We start from the raw sequence: 9,461 nt of genomic DNA on the forward strand, positions 1-9,461 counted from the left end.
AATCATATTTTTTCTTTCTCTTTTTACTATAAAAGATAATTTTTCTGGGTATAGCCATTTGTGCTGGCAGCTGTTATCTTTCAAAACTTAAAATATAACATTCATTGCCCCTTCTGGTTTTTAGTATTTCCACTGAAGAATTGGCTGGCATTTTTATGGATCTGTCTATGTATGTGACACAATGTTTCTCTTTTTCAACTTTCAGTACTCTTTTTTATTGTATATATATTTCATGTTTCAACTCTAATATGACCTGGGGATTTTCTTTTGATGCCTGGACTATTTGGCATTCTGTATGCTTCTTCTACCTGGATAGGCATCTCTTTCCCTACCTACATTTTGGGAAAATTTATTCTATGATTTTCTTAAAAATTATTTTCTATGGTATTGGCCTAAAGTTATTTCCCTTCTTGTATACACATAATTTAGGTATTTGGTATTTCCAACATGTCAAATTCCTTTCCTGTTTGATTAATTTTTTAATTTGTCATTTGATTTGACATTTGATTTGACTAATTAATCCAACCCCCCCCCTTTGTCTTATGGATGGTTTTTGTCTTTATTTGACCATTATATTGGTGATGCTTTCCATGGAGCTATTTATTCAACTTGCTGTAATTTTCATTTTCACCTTTATTTAATCATGTTTTTTTTTCAGGTTTTCTATCTCTTTGTTGAGCTCCATTTTCATGTACTGGTTAGACTTCCACATTTCATCTAGTTATCTCTTTATGTCCTCTTAGAGCTTATTCAGAACTTCATTCATACATTTATCTAAGTCTTCCTACATATTTATGACCACTTTTTCCATATGCTTCTCCATATGTTTTTCTGGAGTTTCCTGTAGGAAAGTCATGAGTGGCCTGTGAAAGTTGTAGCCTGCCCATCTTCAAGTTTCATTATCTACATTCTGGTTCACACGATTTTAGAAACAACGGCTACAAACTTCTCTCAGTACTGAGGAGACAATTATCTGAAAACAATGTGCTCAAATAAAGCATCTGTTTCTTAATTTGATTTTGAAAGTTATTTTTGTCTTAAATTTACTTTATGCTTGCATTTTTAGTATAATCAATTCAATAGCACATATGCAAATTACGTGTGTGTGTGTGTGTGTGTGTAGGTAGGTAGGTAGGTAGTTGATATAGAGTATCACCCACAGCCTTTGTGTGTGATTGAGCTTCATACTCATTCCAATGTTGGTGGCAATTTGGGAGAGTGGAGTCTTGCTGGAGGAGATTTGTCACTAATGTCAGACCTTGAGGTTTATAAGTTTATTAATCAGTTGGCCAGTGCTAACTAGCTCACTTTTTCAGCTATCTTCCAGCTACTGTGGAAAAATATGATGTGTAACCTCTCCTCTGCCATGCCATGATGAAACATCTCCACAATTCAATAAGCCAAAATAAACCCTTTTCTTCCATATACTATTTTTTTGGTAAGGTGTTTTTGTCCCAGTAATTACAAAAGAGAGTAGTAGTTGTTGCAGTAGTAGTAGTAGTATTTGGGATCAAGATGACTGAAACAATCTTTTTATTTTGTTATTACTTTTTTTTTTTTTTTTTTAGAACTAGAGAGTAGTGTAGACAGCTTTACGTTGCTGGGATAAACAGTTTGTGGGAGGAAAGGATTCATTTTAAGCTTACAGATCAAGGGGAAAGTCCATTTGTGGTGGAAGAAGCTGGCTCCCATTCATAAATCCAAGCAGAGTGAGAAAATAGTCAATATCCAGGAAACACAAAAAGCAGCAACACAAAGGACAGCACACAGCAGGGAGCCCACCAGAGCTTGGACTTCTCTGTATACTTTTGGGCTGGTATTCAGGTCACCCCCAAATATTCCATAGGGCTAGACTCTGGATCTGTCTTCAGTGACACTTCCCAAGTTACAAGCTTGAATAAGACATCTGAGTCTATGGGGAACATACAAATTACCAGAGAGGAAATCAATGTGTCCTTCATTCACTGGAAGCACAGGAAAGCAAGGCAATACTTACTGGCTCAACACAAACAATTTGAGATGTTGGGTTCAAATGAATAGTTTTTAAAGAAGATTTTTGACACTTTATTATTAAACAAAATTTGAGGTTGAAGTCAGAACAAATTGACAAGAAAAGTCAAAACAAGGTCATTGTAAATAATTAAAACTTATTCCCAGAGAAACAAACACAAAATGCTGAGAACAACTATTTTGCCACAAAATTCACCAGCTCATATTTTTGGAAAAATTCAACTGTTTTTCAACACTGAAGCTTTTGTACTTAGGCACAATTGTAGATATGATTTATTTTACATATTTTATGTATATATATATATATATATATATATATATATATATATATATATATACTGTCTGTCTTCATCTATCAATCTCTCAATGTACTTATCTAGTCATTCATCCCTTATCCATCATCAATCATCAATCACCTATCATCTATCTCTATCTATCTATCTATCTATCTATCTATCTATCATCTATCCATCTTCTGTCTATCTTGGGATCTTTAGGTTACTATAAGAAAATATCACAAATTTATGGGCTAATTAAAATAAAGATGCTTTTGTAGTGTGTTTCTGTTACAGCCTCTCATCTTGACCTACATATGGCCAGTAGATCCTTGCTGGTGTCCCCAAATGGTTTTTTATCCCTGTGTACATTTTTTTGGGCCACTTTCTCTTCTTACATAGAAGTTAGTCTTATTGTAGGAGGGTTCCACTTGTAACTTAACTGGAACTTAATTACGTACTTAAACATTATCCCAGTGAAGTCACACTGGACACATGGTGTTTATCATGCGATATTATTTAGGGAGCACAATTTAATATAGTAAACTATTACCTATTACTTTTGCCCATATATATTTAAAATCATATTTTAGTGTATCATGATATTCTGCCTCTTTTCTTTGAGAGTACTCCCTTTATCTAATACCTCTATATTTTAGAGATTTATCCTAAAATGTTGTTGATTTCCTGAATTGAATTGAATAAGTGGCTAACTGCATGAGTTATTTTACTTTTCCTGGAGAGAGAACCATTACTAGTCTCTATTTATTTGATCACTCTTACCTGTAACAGAGTTCCTTCAGTAGCTGATTCAAAATATGTGACAAGGGCTGAAGAGATTGTTTAGTGGTTAAGACACTTGCTTGTGAAGCCTAAAGATCCTGGTTCGATTACCCAATACCCATGCAAGCCAAATGCAGAAGATGGCACATATATCTGGAGTTAGATTGCAGTGGTTAGAGGCTCTGGTACAATCAATCTCTCTCTCCTTCTTTCTTTCTCAATTTCTCTCAAATAAATACATACGTAATTAAAAAAAAAAAAAAAAAACAAACAACAACAACAAAAAAAAAACTTTTATTCCTCCTTTAGAAAGTCACATACATCTTCCATTGAAGTCTGAAACTTTTAAAAGTATTTTATAAATATTTTAAGTTATAAGAAAATTTGGCTTGCCTGTGAGGCTGCGGACGCTGAGCGGGGGCCGCAGGTCCAGGCGCCATGGCTGCAGAGCTGACCCGGCCCGAGCGCACCTAAGTCCAGGGCCCTGGGGCACTCGCTCAGGTGCACGGAACACGGCCCCAAGCCGGGCACCAGAGAAGCCACGAACGGGGCCGAGGGTTTTGGAGTTCATTTTAGAGACAGGAAAATTGGGTCTCAAGATCCTGCCTCCTGGTGTGCTCAGTTTCCTTGGCTGCGAAATTTGTTAAGTGGGGTTGGTGCCTCAGGGCTACTACGAGTTTGAAAGATGATGAAGTGTGGACAGGTAGTAAATATTTCCATAACCTTATGGAGAGAAAGGACTTTGAGATATGGCTTGATAACATTTCTGTTACATTTCACCTGATTAGTCTGAGTGGGGCAGTCCAGCTCAGACATCTCTCCAATAACCTGGAGACTCTCCTCAAGCGGGACTTTCTTAAACTCCTTCCCTCGGAGCTCAGTTTTTATTTGTTAAAGTGGCTCGATCCTCAGACTTTACTCACGTGCTGCCTCGTCTCTAAGCAGTGGAATAAGGTGATAAGTGCCTGTAGAGAGGTGCGGCAGACAGCGTGTAGAAATTTGGGCTGGCAGATGATTCTGTTCAGGACGCTTTGCACTGGAAGGAGGTTTATTTGAAGGCTATTTTGAGAATGAAGCAATGGGAGGATCATGAAGCCTTTGAGACCTCATCATTAACTGGAAATAGTGCCAGAGTGTATGCGCTTTATGGACTTCTCTGTACAGGGCCAGATGACTTGTCTGCAAAACTATGGGATGTAAGCACAGGGCAGTGCATTTATGGTACCCAGACCCACATTTGTGCAGCGATGAAGGTCATGAACAGAAGCTTGTGACAGGCTCCTTTGACAACACTGTGGCCTGCTGGGAATGGAGTACCGGAGCCAGGACCCAGCACTTCTGGGGGCACACTGGGGCAGTGTTTAGTGTGGACTACAATGATGAACTGGGTATCTTGGTGAGTGGCTTTGCAGACTTCACTATGAAAGTATGGGCTTTATCTGCTGGGACATGCTTGAACACATTCACTGGGCATACGGAGTGGGTCAGCAAGATGGTTTTATAGAGGTTCAAAGTCAAATCTCTCCTGCATAGTCCTGGAGATTATATTCTCTTAAGTGCAGACAAATATGAAATCAAGATTTGGCCAATTGGGAGAGAAATCAATTGCAAGTGCTTAAAGACGTTGTCTTTGAAGATATCTTTGAAGATAGAAGTATCTGCCTACAGCCAAGACTTCATTTTGATGGCAAATTCATTGTCTGCAGTTCGGCCCTTAGTCGCTACCAGTGGGACTTTGCCAGTTATGATATTCTCAGGGTCATCAAGACACCTGAGGTAGCAAACTTGGCCTTGCTTGGCTTTGGAGATGTCTTTGCCTTGCTGTTTGACAACCACTACCTGTACATCATGGACTTGAGGACAGAGAGCCTGATTAGCTGCTGTACTCTGCCAGAGTATAGGAAATCAAAGAGAGGCTCCAGCTTCCTGGCAGGTGAAGCGTCCTGGCTGAATGGACTGGACGGGCACAATGACACAGGCTTGGTTTTTGCCACTAGCATGCCTGACCACAGTATTCACCTTGTGTGGTGGAAGGAGCACGGCTGACACCATGAGCCATTACCACTGACTGACTTTGGATGCCAGGGCTGTGGGTTTTTGGTGCAACCTCTGTGGCAGCCAACTGCATGAACCAAACTTCTCACCTAGTGATATCATCACACAATGCACAATCATTTATCGATGTTATACAGAGGCCAGCACTTGGGCGGGGAGGGCTTGTTTTATTGACATACCCTGCAGCTTGCTAATGGAGCACACCATTGACTTCATTTGTACTTAGTTATGTTGGTCAGTATAAGAGGATACATTTTAGGGTTTGTCATTCTTGAGTAGAATACTGGTTTTAAGTAAAGAAAGTTAAATGATTCATTAATCTGCTAATTGGTTGCCTATGAAATCACAGTCTCTTATTAAAAGCTTTTTAACATAAAAATTATAAAAAAATTTAATATTAAAATAATCTTTAATATTTTGCAGATGGACAGAGGGAGTATGTTGGCAAATTATATATTATAATTACACTTAATGAAATCTTTCTTTTAAAATATTTTCATTTGTTTATTTTCAAGCAGAGAGAGATAAAAGAGGCAGAGATAGAGATTAAGATGAGAGAGAGAGAGAGAGAGAATGGGCATGCCAGGGCTACTAGCCACTGCAAATAAACTCCAGATGCATGTGCCACTTTGTGCATCTGGCTTGATGTGGGTACTAGGGAATAGGATTAGTCCCAAATTACTTTTCAAAGAACACACACACACACATGCTGTATGACTTTGATAGTCATACAGGATTTTCAAATGGAAGACATTAGATTCAAGTGGATATGGTTTTTAAGCACCAAGAGGATAGGCACTTATGTTGTTGTAATCTTTTAAGCATTTGATGATTTTGAATTTATGAACTATTCCAATGTGCTACTAATTGGTTTCATAATGTGGATTGCTCTTTTTGCTCAATAGTAAATTCAGAAGCCCCTTTTCTCTCAGCACTTAAAATATTCTGAATTTCAACATAGAAGAAATCAAATAATATGTAAAAACCTACACCAATATTTGGTTTATAACCTTGAGATGAGTCACAAGTTTCTCACACATCAGATTTCATATTTTGTAGAGTGTTATGATCATACTTGCAAGCAGCTTTTAAACATATGTAACAGCAATACTCTGGAGGTTAATTACATTTAAAAATCTGCAAATTGCTTAGAGTTAGTTGAGGTTGGAGGCCATATAAATATAGCTGTCAGTCTTTTCCTGGGACCTGACCAAATTTCTTTTAAAAGCAAAAGGTTTTCATCTTGTTTTCCTGAAGCCTGACCTATGTTAGCAGTCATGATGTTTTATAGCATTGATGCTGCTGCCTACTGAACCGTTCGAAGCAGCTTTCGATCTGGAAACTTTGATTACATTTTATGATCACTCTTCTAAGATTAGGGAATTTGATTTGCATCTATCAGAAAAGAAGAAGGAGGAAAATCTTTTCTGAAGCATTATCACCATATTTCCCTTGATGAATCTTCTCCAATATTAATTCCTATAATGCATTCAACTTTCAGAATTATCCTGGTTATAGATAGTCTGTGGTTTTGCTCTTTATTTCCAAGACTTTAAAACATGTAAACTTGGGCATTGCGAATTCTGGAACAAATGTAGAATTTTAATTTATTAACTTGTTGCTCCAGAAGACCCACTGTCATTACTGTCATTTTGAAAGGTTCCAGAAAGCAGAAGTACTTGTTTGGTAAAATCAAGTTGCCACACATCAGGCAATCATTTTACAAAGGGCATAAAGCTGGTGGAGCCAACATAATTTAGACTGCAGATGTGCCACTAACCACCTCATGGGATTTGGAGAACCATTTGGAGCTGCCATTTCAGAAGCTGTCCTAAGCCACATGTGGGAAAACTTAAAACAAATTAAGTCTTGGAAACATTTAATCCTAATGCTCTTTGCTGACTTCATTAGACTTGAATATGGAAATATTTGTTATCTGATAGCTACCAGAATTATCTTGGAGTGCTGTGAAAGTCAGAGGGTATGGATCACAGCTTGAAATCTGAAAAGAAACCACCAAGCCAGATAGGTTAGGTGGCTACTCTGTGTACTGGAGACTGGGGTGATGACATTTCACTTCTGAAGGATGACTTTCACATGGTTCCATTCAACTTGATGGAACTCAGTGTCAAACTGTGGCAAGAGTAAATGATGTAAGAAAACCTGATTCTAGCAAATGGTCAATGTAGGCTGTTTATAAGGTCACCTTTAGTTTCCCTACATAGCTACTAATGGATCCTGTTTTGTCAGAATAACATTACCATTTTATGTGGCATCTATAACATTTTAGAAACACACAAACAAAAAAATTCTCTTGGGTGTTTTTATGCCACAGTATTTAATAGAGATTTTTCAGTAAACATCAAGGCATTTCCCAACCTTTCATTTTTCTTGGTTTATTTTGCAGTTAATTGGTGATCAATCTCTGTCAAGATAAGCAATATGATCTACGTTAAAGAAGTAACAAGTTCAGTTGGGAAGTGATAGAAACTTATTGAATTTTAATATAACCTACACTGCAGGTATTGTATGAGTTAGTACAGACACTGTTTGTTTCTAATTCATAAAGAAATATCCAGATTTATCACACATGTACCAGTGCCATATCTTTATTTGTAAACATACTTTAGTGTGGTAGCTCATTATCTATTAATCAGCATCAATGACTAAACACTTATTAGTGCCTAGTACTATGCTATTGCAATATATCAATTGGTTAGAATATTAACAAACTAATAAGGTGATTTTTATTCAAAAAATTAGACAGTGAATTCAGATGTGAAGGGGATAAACAGGTGCAATTCAGTGGAGAGGACAGGAATTATATACAGGGCAAGGAGGGGTCTAATTGATCAAAATATGAATATGTATATATCCACACACAAAAAATAAGCATGAACAATGTGATAACCCTTTGTGATTGGTGATGATGCCAATATATTAGTTTGATTTTATGCTTTACCAAGCTGCAGTAGCATTGTGCACAATGATTGAGAAGTAATTCAGAGTACCTCATTTCTCCATATTTCAACCAAGTTAATTTTACTAGAAGATCAAAAATTCCTTCATTAGCACAAGAGGAAACTGTTTAGGTGACAGTCAGAAAGATGTGGATAAAACTCATGTTCATCCAAAAGAATAAGAAGGATGGTTAACGGTTTATTTCTAAGATAAGGTTGACTTACAATCAGAAGGTGAACAGCAAAGTTTATGAGGAAATACATTGGCACAAAATGTGCATCTGACCCTAGAGGAAACACTGTAACACATTGTTCCTGAGTTACCAGAAATTCAAAGAGCTTTGAAGTGCTGGGAGTGGTAGTACACATCTGTAATCCCAGCACTTTGGAGGTGGAGGCCCAAGGATCAGGATCGAAAGGTTATTCTAGCTACATGGAGTGCTTCAGACCAGCCTGATCTACATGACTCAAAAAATCAATAAATAGAAGTACATCTCTACTAAGCCAAATTAACTTATGGAAATTATATTCAATACAGTAACTTTTGTGAGTGTATATCAAATCTGGACATGCTCTAGAGTGTGCTAGGTAGTGTTGGAGAGTATGGTTTTATTAACAAACACTGTGAAACAATGATAATTCCTTGGTCAGAAATATAATTTGTGCTAAACTTCTTTTTTTCATTTAAAAATATGTTGTTGGGATGGAGAGATGGTTTAGTGGTTAAGCACTTGCCTGTGAAGCCTAAGAATCCCAGTTCAATGCTCGATTCCCCAGAACCCACATTAGACAGATGCACAAGGGGACGCACGAGTATGGAGTTTGTTTGCAGTGGCTGGAGGCCCTGGCACACCCATTCTCTCTCTCTCTCTCTCTCTCTCTCTCTCTCTCTCTCTCTCTCTCTCTCTGCTTCTTTCTGTTGCTCTCAAGTAAATAAATAAATAAATAAATAAATAAATAAATTTAAAAATACATTGTTATATAAATCTATATCACTTAGAGAAAGGTGGGAACTGTTTGTAGTGAGTTTGTCCATATGCATGTGTGCATTGGTATATATAAGTACCATTCGAGGTTAATAGCAGTATTTGTACATGCATGAATTCTGAATATTAAGGGATAGGCAAAGCAATTAAATGAAATTATCTTTTGTCAGTACAACCAATATACAGCAGGAGATTTTGAAGTTTTGATTGGATACATTGCAGCCACACTTAGGATCCTATAATGGTGAACACTTTATGTTGGCTTAGCAAAACAATGGCATGATTCTTTCTTTTACAATTTTCACTCTTAGTCCACGAACTGAGTCTGAGCTTCATTTGCATGTAAATCATCAATGAATGAATGACTTGAAGGGCCCTTGTGTAAGGAGATT

At 37.2% G+C, this 9,461-nt stretch overlaps 1 pseudogene; it reads left to right on the forward strand.

The window, feature by feature from the left end:
• The first annotated feature begins 3,776 nt into the window (after positions 1 to 3,776).
• LOC101614633 lies at positions 3,777 to 5,160 on the forward strand (annotated as a pseudogene).
• Positions 5,161 to 9,461: the final 4,301 nt, after the last annotated feature.

Source organism: Jaculus jaculus, chromosome 3, assembly GCF_020740685.1.
Source record: "Jaculus jaculus isolate mJacJac1 chromosome 3, mJacJac1.mat.Y.cur, whole genome shotgun sequence".
Classification (NCBI taxonomy): domain Eukaryota; kingdom Metazoa; phylum Chordata; class Mammalia; order Rodentia; family Dipodidae; genus Jaculus; species Jaculus jaculus.